Source organism: Nicotiana tabacum, chromosome 17 (assembly GCF_000715075.1).
Source record: "Nicotiana tabacum cultivar K326 chromosome 17, ASM71507v2, whole genome shotgun sequence".
In the NCBI taxonomy this organism is placed as follows: Eukaryota; Viridiplantae; Streptophyta; class Magnoliopsida; order Solanales; family Solanaceae; genus Nicotiana; species Nicotiana tabacum.
The window spans coordinates 107,891,014-107,902,300 of NC_134096.1; the positions used below are offsets into that span (position 1 = coordinate 107,891,014).

General features: G+C 37.3%; 1 pseudogene; it reads right to left on the reverse strand.

Moving 5' to 3' along the window:
- Positions 1 to 2,154: 2,154 nt before the first annotated feature.
- LOC107795221 (alpha-farnesene synthase-like) lies at positions 2,155 to 5,877 on the reverse strand (annotated as a pseudogene).
- Positions 5,878 to 11,287: the final 5,410 nt, after the last annotated feature.

Here is an 11,287-nt window from a genome sequence, read left to right on the forward strand (position 1 = left end):
ATAGCTACATGCGAGTTAGCGTCAATCGGGTCCGCGACCGGAATTCCGATTGGATCAACGGGTGGTACATCGTTACTGGGCACTAAGTTGTTATATTCGCCGTGATGGTCGGGCTCATTGTCAACATGTAGGGGTGCTGACTGAGAGTTTGACATTTTGAGTTTTAACCTGAAATTAGAGACACTTCAAAGAACAAGTATAAAGTAGTGTGTGTTATGGAGATTTGTATCAAATAACCACTATTATCCTTAGCCCGACGGTTGGCGCCAAGCTGTTTACCCTCAAAATCGGATAACAATTGAATTTGTAAGTGGTTTTAAGAATACGTGGATTAACTTGACACAAAATGATAAATTAGATTGCGGTTGAAATAAATAATGATAAAGTAAATGCAAACCACATGAATTGGACAATTTCAGCCTTGGAAGGTTAGTCACCCTCGAGCCGAATGCACTTCGATCGGTATCAAGATACAGAAGAATAAGAGCTTAAAGAGAATAATAATAATGTATTACTTTGGAATGTGTGTTACAATATGCTAAATGAATTATCAGACCTCCTTTATATAGTAGAGAAATCATACTCTAGGTACAATTCTATAAAAGGTAAAACATCTCTTGATTTGCCGATTGCCGGTTCCTTATAGATACGTGCCGAGATTTTCGCAGTAATATCCGATCGGTTATGGATATTCGGTCTTCTGTTATGCTAACAATATTTCTTCGAGCTCATTCGGAGCTAACATCGATTCCGGGATCACAACCTCGATATTCTCGAAGGCAGGCGTTCCAACCCCGGGTTCTAGCCAGGTGGGACTTGGGGTCGATCTTCAGTCCTTTATTGCCATGTTCTGAACTTGACCTACCATGTCGTAGGCGAGCTCAATTTCGAGCGTATACATTGCTCACTTGTTATTTTAAAAAAAATGTGCAACAGGTCCTAGATGGCTATAATATAGTACTACTATACTAGAGAACATAAATGTAATGGACCATGTCAATTACAGTAACGATTTATATAGATGATTCAGCATACAAGTCCAAATCAAATGAAATTTGAGCCTCACAAAGATATATTTCTAAGTATCCTCGTCTTTTTTTCCTGAAGTAGTCATGTCAATATGAATTGTGGTTTGAAATCTATAGCTCCCATTTGTCCATAAATTTTGGCACTATTTTTTAAAAAATAAATTTTTAAAACATTGTTTGTTTATTCATGGAATATGATTAATTTGAAAATTTTGATTTTTTTTCAAGTTCCCAAAATCTCGTTTAGAGCAGTTGTCAAGTGAAAATTTTCTTCTACTCACAAAACTTTAACTATTTCAAATAAAATTCATGATCAAACACAATTCAACAACAACAACCCAATATAATCCCACAAGTGGGGAGGGTAAGATAGTGTGTACACAGACCTTACCCCTACCCTGGAGAGGTAGATAGGTTGTTTACGATAGATCCTTGGCTCAAGAAAACAAAAAGAGACAATATATCGGCCAAAAAGATATTTCTCGCAACCTAAGAACCAAAAAAAAATAGATGTAAAAAGTAATAACAATAATTAACCAGTAACAATGGTAAGGTACTAGGAAAACGGAGCGAAAAAATAATATGAACACAATATGAACTACTAGCAGCCCAAGACAAGACATTATCAGACTAGCCTCATACACCCAGTATGTAGTAGAAAAATAGTTAACTGCCTTCTAACATTCAACCCTAATGCTCGATTTTCACATCTTCCTATCAAGGACCATGTCCTTAGTTTTACAATTAAATATCTATAAATATATTTAGGAATTTTTTAATAAATTAATAGGATCTTGAGCGCAAAAGGCTATTGGGTCACTCTTGAAACCGTAGACTACAAGCTAGATCCGCCTCTAAATTTAATTGTACCCTCAACCCATTCACCATCTTAATTATTAGTTATATTGGCCAATAAAAAATTAAAGATTTTGTTGGACTAAATTTTACATAAATAGTCGGTCGGGTTTACTGATTATTTTTCTTAGCCAATATATAAAAATTATACATTAATTATACATGATTATGTATATATTAAATATGCATTATACATATACGTACTATACATCTCCCGGCTATTTTTAATTTAAACGGTTGCGTGGGTGGCTATTTACATGAATTCTTCTTAATTTTTACCCTTCTCAATTTTTTCCTCTTTCTTCAACTAAATGTCCTTTCGCGGACATCCCATAAAGTTCTTCAACTCAAGTCAATAACTGTTTTCACGTATTTCTTAAAGAAATGTTAATTGATTTTTATTTGTAATTCTTCTCTTGATAAATTACAAGTATGTCTTATCATCATGAATATGAATAGGCCAAGATTATTACAGAAATTATGTAATAGGATGAACCAAGTTGAAGAGGACTTGATCTCGAGTTTCACCATCTTGAACCCCAAATCCATCTCCAAATTGGTACATGACATGTGCCATTCGTGCTTCATTTACTACATGCTTGACAAGTTTTCGATGTGATGTAGAAAGAGTATTAAAATGGTAATTGAATCTTTTTCCACGAATCCAAAATTATGCTTTCGATATGCTCTCGGGCTACATCCTCTGATACATTTTCTTGTTGCATGTAACATAAAATTGATGAAGCAACATCACCTCTCTCTAGCTCCGCCTATACGTGAAAGAAATATTATGAAAATTAAGAACTTGCCAAATGGGAAAATTGGGGGAAATTATTACAAAGGAAAGCATAAAAAAAAGAGAGGTAAAAGCTTGAGGTTTTACCGCTGAGGTACCCTGGTCATTGCAAAGTCGAATTACAACCGAAGTGTGGTAAATAATTTCATGGCAATCTTCGTATAAATCAAGGGTTTCTTTTGTTATTTTATTTGATAGACCAAAAATCACATGTAAAGAAAGCAAAGGGCCTGACGATGAGATCCACCCATTATCAAGGTACTCTTCAAGTGTTGGTATATGACCTTTGTGATACCACGTTGCTTCCAACAGCAAGGCTTTGCTAAAGTTGACCCACTGAATTATTGAAACAATATCAGAAGACTTTCGTAAAACATGCATGAAAAGAGGCATGTAAAAGATGCAACATACTAACATGAACACAGGTTAGATAAAAATGAAAGAAAAAGACGTGACTACATGGTACGTTTCGCTTTCAATTACAACTTCATTATTGAGGTGATGCGACAAATTGGCTTATTCGGATTTGATCTTAAATTCTTTTCCTGTCATAGAAATGAATAGATGATTAATTAATAATTAATACTCCCTTTGTTTTAAATAGTTGTCATGTTTCTCTTTTCAAAAATTAATTTGACTAATATTCTAGATTAGAATAGACCAACTTAATATTTTAGAGTTAAAATTTTGAAATTCAAAAATTATACGGAAGTACTACAAGTTACAAGTTTTCTCATTTTAATATAATAAAGAATTTTATTTTAAAATGTTAATCAAAGTTCATATATTTTGGTTTTAGCGAAACATGACAACTAATTTGGGATGAAGGGAGTATATATATGTTATTAAGTGACATGATAATATATATAGTATTAAGGCGTGCAGCCTAGAACCCTTAGCTCTATATATATATTCGAACCAAGTTGCTTTAGCTTCGGCTACGTTATGGGAAAATTTGGATGATGGATTTTATTAAAATAGAGTATCATTTATCTCCTAAAACAACTGATACCATTAGTATTTAGCATAGGAGAAAAGGAGTTCGGTTTTCGGGCACTTCAGTCTTGGCATATAAGCACTATTCCGAACATATACATACTGCATATATATATATAGTGGCGAAGTCAGGAAATTCAACAAGGGTGTTCAAACCTTTGCCAGTGGGCTATGTAAAGGTGTTCAAAGCCTATTTTTAATCATTAACAAGTAATATTTTACCTTATACGGAGTATAATTTTCCGGCGAAGGGTGGTCAGTTGACCACCCTTGGTTACAGATAGCTTCGCCCCTGTTTATAGTGTACATACCTATCTTATTTGAAGACTACTTTGTACTTACCACTTGTTTCAGATAAGGTAATGCTGAAAGGCCACCCTTTTGTTGTTGAATTTCAAAAGATATATCTTCTATTGTATCATGCAAATACCTGAAACAGATCTGCATACATTCTGGCAGCCCTTCTACTGCATTTGGATCCCACCTAATTAAATGTGAAAAATCTCGTTTTTATGCATGATTATTACGTATGTACGTAGTACTAGTATTTAAATAACAGGACGGTTAATTAATTTTAACTTGTATCAAATGTTGAGTTTAGGAGAACTTACGTCTCTATGGCACGAGTGAATTGCTGCACTTGGGCTAATGAACCATAAATATCATAAACATCATCTACTATTAGCACCGACTCAATCACTTTGGTGAGCCATTTTCTCATGCTTCCCTGTTGAGGCTCAGAGGCAACTCCTACAGCGTAAAAGAAGCTTTCTACTATCCGATCCCTTGTAAAGTTCAAATCTTCAACTATGGAAACATTCCTCCACCATCTGTTAAATTCACAAGAAATTATTTTCAAATAAACAACGAGAAGAAAGTGATTCTCATTTGACATGTTAATTTTAAGTACCTTAATACGTGTTTGAGATCCTTTTGGTGCGTGGCTTGAACTATATTGAAGTTAAGTTTTGCCAACTTGAGCAACATTGGATTTGTGTTGTTGCATTCAAGTTCTTGAGCACAGATATGTTTTCTAACATCATACCATTTCACTCTCCATGCCAATGGAAAACTCAAGCTATTGCTCAAATTATATTCCTTATTAGTAAATGTGTAATCTGATTTAGATACAAGGCTCTTGAGGTTTTTTGTTGTGAACAATCGTGTGTCTAAATCCTAGCTGTGCCACTGTTATAATTAATTAGATGATGGATAGACACATTATTAATTGACTTATTGATAACCTTGTGAAGCATGGTGGCCATGTTCCCTGAGAAGCCTGAAGCACAATGCAGTAGCATACAGATTCTCCTCCTTCGAGGTGGAACTAGTTTTCACGGACATTATTATCTTTTCCAAAGCTTCCTTGGTTTCAACCTCGAAGTAACAGCTTAGGCCAAGTTTGTCAATGCTGTCTATAAGCTCCAGCAGGTCCAGTGGACTAATAGTACTGTTTGAAAACTTGCAACTAACTTCCTCTTTTAGCTTCTCAGCCTGAACTTTGTACTTCTCTTCCTGCAGGAGCGATTATTAATTACAAAAAATTTCGAACATGAACATTACTTAAGAGATAAAAGTAATTAAATACTCACTGAATATTCACTTGTAAGAGTAAGTAGATGATCATATTTCCAAATGTTTGGTTTATAGGTAGAAATCTTCCTTTCAGGAAGACTTTGCTTTTTAATAGTACTATGAAGTTTATTAGTCTGCATAGTGGAAAAAAGGGACACAATGTTTCTGTAAGACGTGGTTTGGGATAGTATCATATTGGAATAATAGAGGTGGAGAAGATACAAGAATAAGTGTGGAGACCTTTCATAACTTCTAAGAGCTTATATAGGTAAAATAACTGATAAATTTCATGTAACAGTTTGATTGAATACGTCACATCTTTCTATTACCATTTGTTCATCATGCTCTCAGATCTAAACTTTCGTACAAAGTGAAAGAAACCCTTCGTCGTGAGTATTTTTTCTACTTAATTCTTCTTCATCATCATCTTCTTTCTTCTTCTCGCTGAGGGTATATTGGAAATAACCTCTCTACCTTTATTACATAGGGGTATATTAGAATCGGGAACCCGGGTAGTGCGAAATTTAACCAAACAACGGTATAATGACAATAACAAAGACAATGGAAGTTGATAACAACGACAATTAAAGCATATAAAGAAGACACCAATTAAACGTGGTTCGGTCAAAGTGACCTACGTCCACAAGCGGAGAGGGGCAATTTACTATAACAATAAGAGTACAAAAGAGAGTGCAAAATTTGAGTAAATATTCTAATTAATCTCAAATACTCTAAGGGAATAATCTCACAAGATCACTCCAAAGAAAGGGTTCACACAAGTGCTTCCCAACACTTAACTCTCATACAAAACACTCTTAATAAAGGAAGAAAGGAAGAAACAAGAAATGAAGATTAAAGTCTTGTTGGTGTGTCTAAAATGAACTAATGGCCTTTCCTTTTATAGGCAAAAAAGTCTTGGCCTCTTAGGTGTAAAAGAAGAGATACAACTTGTGCAAATGATGTCCAACATACAATGCAATATTTTTGAGTCCGAAAGAATATTGCCAACAAAGTCTACACTTTGTAAAGATGCTTATGCTTATGTGATATGGACTCCATTAGCCAAAATAATGGCCATATTACAGGGTACTTAGGTCTGCGTACACACTACTCTCCCAGACACTAGTGGCGGATCTAGAGTATTGTTATTGGGTTCCCGGGAACCTAGTAACTTATGCGTAGATGCTGTATTTCTATTAAGAAATCCACTAAATATCTAACTGTAAACCGAGCTTGTATAGGGACAAATACGACATGACACGTGGCCGATTAAAGGAAGGACACGTGGAACACAAGATGGAGATGATCACCGAACATAGCTATTCCGCTTGTAACCGGAAGGAATAATAATCATAAAAGGAGTATTAGATGCTTTGCGCTCGGTAACATTTAATACGAAATATTTTGCAGTATTAAGGATGATGGCATGTTACAAGGAATTTGATATTTATGTATAACGTTACCTCTTCATCAATGACCCTCATAATTGACATTAAAGAAGGGCATGATCCTAGGATCTCCTTCCCTAGACATAACTATAAATAGAGAGCTCAATTATCATTGTAATGGGGGAATTTTCTGGCTAACTTACGCTACATTCTATACGACATTTTAATACAACTTTATTCTCTCGCTTTTGATCTTGTCATTGTTGTGCCCGAAAACCTTGTTCCCGGATTCATTAGCTCTACTGTTTCATCTACATTCTAAGGCTAAGTATTTTATATTTCATCAGTTATTTCATTACTTTTTGGATTAAATTAATTCATTTGTCTAGAAACTACGAACAAATTCAACTATATCGTTTTTCGAGTAAACAGAGTTATTATTGTATATTAATTTGAGATTACGATAGGAAACCACAAACTTAGACACCACATATGAAAATATATTGAGTTTGTTGTTGATATTGAGCAAGGAAATCTTTTGTTAATGTTGTGATGTATAAGTAAGAGAGAGAACAGAACGAAACAAAAATAGAATTGGAGTCCTTAATTCGAAAACAAAAATTAAATACAAAAAAAAACGTTGTAAACAACGCAAGATGAGAAAACTATTGTGTGGAACGTGGACTTAAAAGTGACGTTCAGTCCACCATCTAGACTTAAAGATTCCTTAGGTCAAGTTTTACAAGTTTATTTTTTTTTAAATAAAATTACGCGATGGCACATTCCTTTCCTTCTTTTGACAAGTTTGTCTCGACCCGAGATATTTAGACTCATAAGTTATTTCATTACTCTTTGGATCAAATTAATTCATTTGTCTAGAAATCACGAACAAATTCAACTGTTTCATTTTTTGGATAAACCGTTTGGCCCCCACCGTGGGGCCTAGACAACCGTGCAATTAAATTGATCCTTGCCTTTTTTTACTAACAAGTTTGATCATTTTTGTCTTAGCAAAAATCATAAAAGAAATGGAAGATAACTCTATTAATAACACATGCAACCCTGAAATTAAAGGGGAGCAGCCTTATTTCGAGGATACAATTAGTGACACTCGCGATGAGGAGAACGACGCCACACTGACGCATGGCGAGCGATACCCTCGACGGGTTCAGGAGAGGACTCCTGATGATGCTGATGAGGAGCATGTAGCGGGTGCAGTGAGGGTCCTGCAAGAGCAACATGCAATCATTCTAGGTCAACTCACGCGACATGATCAGGTTATGACGGAACTAAAGCAGGTGTTATCAGGTGCTTCAAATAATGCAAACAGGCGAGATCCAATTCCTCCTGAAGTTCCCGCAAACCAAACGACGCAGAGAGTCAACAACAACACTCTCAGGGGAGAATTTGGCTCCGACAGGGTCGGGGGGAGCAGACCCGGCCTCAACAAGGATAACGACCCGTTCAAGGAGAAACTTTTACGGTTCATGAAGGAATTAAACGCCCGCATGGATAAAATCCCGGGCGCACCACCAGTATTGAAAGGCCCGAATTCCGAAGAAGTATATTCAATTATCATACAAGCCGAGTGCGACCCCAGAATTAATCCTGAAGCGGTTCAAAATGCCCTAGCTGTTGAAGTATGACGAAACTTCAGATCCACAGGAGAACATTACCACTTACACAACAGCAGTGAAATTAAATGATTTGGCTCATCATGAAATTGAGTCCCTGTTGCTGAAGTAATTTGGTGAGACTCTCACGAGGGGAGCTTTAACATGGTATTCACTATTGCCCGAACATTCCATAGATTCCTTTGAGATGCTCACAGATTCTATAATCAAGGCTCATGCCGGTACCAGAAAGGTACAGGCCCGAAAAGTCGACATATTCAAGATCGCGCAGGAAGAGTCCGAGTTATTACGAGAGTATGTCACCCAGTTTTAGAAGGAAAAGATGTTACTACCGGTGGTCCCGGATGAATGGGCAGCTGAATCATTTACCAAAGGTTTAAATCAGAGAAGTTCAAACGCTTCTCGAAAGTTGAAGGAAAATCTTCTCGAGTTCCAAGCGATGACTTGGGTAGATGTCCACAACCGGTACAAGTCAAAAATAACGATCAAAGACGATCAGGTTGGCTTTCCATCGTCGACTAAAGAAAGGGAGAAGAATACAGAAAAAATGAAAGATGATATTGACACGGATAGACGGACTTTGAGAGGCCGGTTTTTGCCCTACGAGCGGACAGAAGGTCGCGATAGGAACTTCCGGACAACAGACAAGTTCATCATTGATATAAGGACCAATCGTGGCCGGAACAACAGATCGCTACAGGATAGAAAAATCTCAGGGTCGCGAGATTCTTCGTACCCAAGGTTATCAGAATATAACTTCAATGTCAGTGTCGTAGAGTTGGTGTCGGCCATGAGGAATATTAAAGAGGCACAATTCCCAAAACCTATGAAATCTGATCCTAGCCAAAGAGATCCCAATTAATGGCGTGAGTGGAACCAGGAAGTTTAGCTAACATCATACAATGGAGATTACTAGAGCAAGCTAAACTCACCGGAAGCGTTATTCCAACAACAAAACTCCTCGCCGGATTCAAGCTCGCAAGCGTGACAACCTAGGGAGAAATTTTGCTGCTCACGAACGCTAAGGGAGTAATGAAGACAACACTCTTTGAAGTAGTAAATGGATACATGGGGTATAACATCATCTTGGGAAGACCATAGTTGCATGAGATGAAAGTTGTGCCTTCAACATATCACCAATTGTTAAAATTTTCGACACTTGAGGGGATCAAACAGATAAGGGGTGATCAACCGGCAGCAAGGAAGATAAATGCAATTTCGGTTTCAGGTATCAAAGTAAAGAAACATACGGCATAGCGATTACTATAACCGACACCTGCCCCCCGAACTAGAGGAAGGTAACCCGAGGACAGAAGAGTCGGTACAATATCAGGTACCAAGGTATTTTCAAGTACCAGAAAAGACGGATGCGACCAAGTCCACGACAGAAGAACTGGAGCAGGTTGCGTTGTTCGAAGAATTTCTAGAAAGGAAGTTTAATTTGGGAACATGACTGCACCTGGAACTCAGGTTTGCTTTTATTGAATTTCTTTAAACTAACGCTGACTGTTTTACAAGGTCGCACGAGGATATGACAGGAACCCCAACGGAGTTATCCGTACACAAGTTAAGCTTAGATCCCAACATACGTCCGGTAAGGCAAATGAAGCGCCCTATTGTTGAAGCAAGGAATAAATTCGTCAAAGAAGAGGTAACTCGTTTACTTAAGTTTGGTTCAATCCAAGAGGTAAGATATCCGGACTGGCTAGCCAATGTAGTACTAGTAGTACCTAAGAAAAATAATAAATTCCGCATGTGCCTAGATTATAAGGATCTTAATAAGGCATGCCCAAAAGACGCATTCCCATTGCCAAATATCGATCAAATGATTGATGCCACGGCCGGGCACTAGTTAATGAGTGTCCTCGATGCTTATTATGAGTACAATCAAATCAAGATAAACCTAGAAGATCAGGAAAAGACTTCGTTTATAACAAATTTTGGTATATATTGTTACAATGTGATGCCCTCCGGGAGAAAAAACGCCGGAGCCACTTATCAACAGCCTGTGAATAAGATGTTCGAAAAAAAATAGGAAAGACTATGGAAGAATATATAGACGACATACATGTTAAGTCTTTGAATGAAGGTGACCACTTAAAATATTTGCAAGAAACATTCGGCATCCTGAGGGAGCACAATATGAAACTTAACCCCGAGAAATGTGCATTCGGGGTCAGTTCGGGTAAGTTTCTAGGATTCTTGGTCTCACAAAGAGGAATTGAGGTAAATCCCGACAAAATCAAGGTCATATAGGACATCCCGTATCAATTGTCTAACGTAAAAGAAGTCCAGAGGCTCACAGGGAGATTGACAACTTTGAGCAATTTCATTTCCCGTTCATCAGAAAAATGTCATCGCTTATTCGCACTACTCAAAAAGAAAAACAATTTCGAATGGACACTAGAGTGTCAGCAAGCCTTGAAGGAGTTGAAGAAATATTTTTCATGCGCTTCGTTGCTCTCAAAACCAAAAAAGGTGAAAGCGTTGCTAGTCTACCTCGCGGTTTCGAAAGTTGCGGTAAGTGCAGTCTTAGTCAGAGAGGACAAAGGTACTCAATCTCCCAATTATTACGTTAGCAAAATTTTAACGGGATAAGAAAATGGATACCCGCATCTGGAAAAGATGGCCTTAGCTCTCGTAGTCGCTGCTCGGAAGCTGAGTCCTTACTTCCAATGCCACCCGATAGCCGTGGTAACTAATTTCCCTTTGAGGAATATCCTCTATAAACCCGATCTCTCGAGTAGGAATATAAATCGAGGACTACAATTAAGTCACAAGTCTTGGCTAACTTTGTGGCCGACTTCAGTCCGGGACTATTGCCTCTTGCAGCTAAGGAGGAAATAATGGTGTTAGAATCAATATCGGGAGTTTGGACCTTATTTACGGACAGATCTTCAAACGTAAAAGGGTCCGGGCTCAGAATAGTATTAATCACGCCTTTGGGGAAAACCTTATTGCAAGACCTCAGAATGATTCCTTTAACTAATAATGAATCAGAGTATGAAGCTTTGA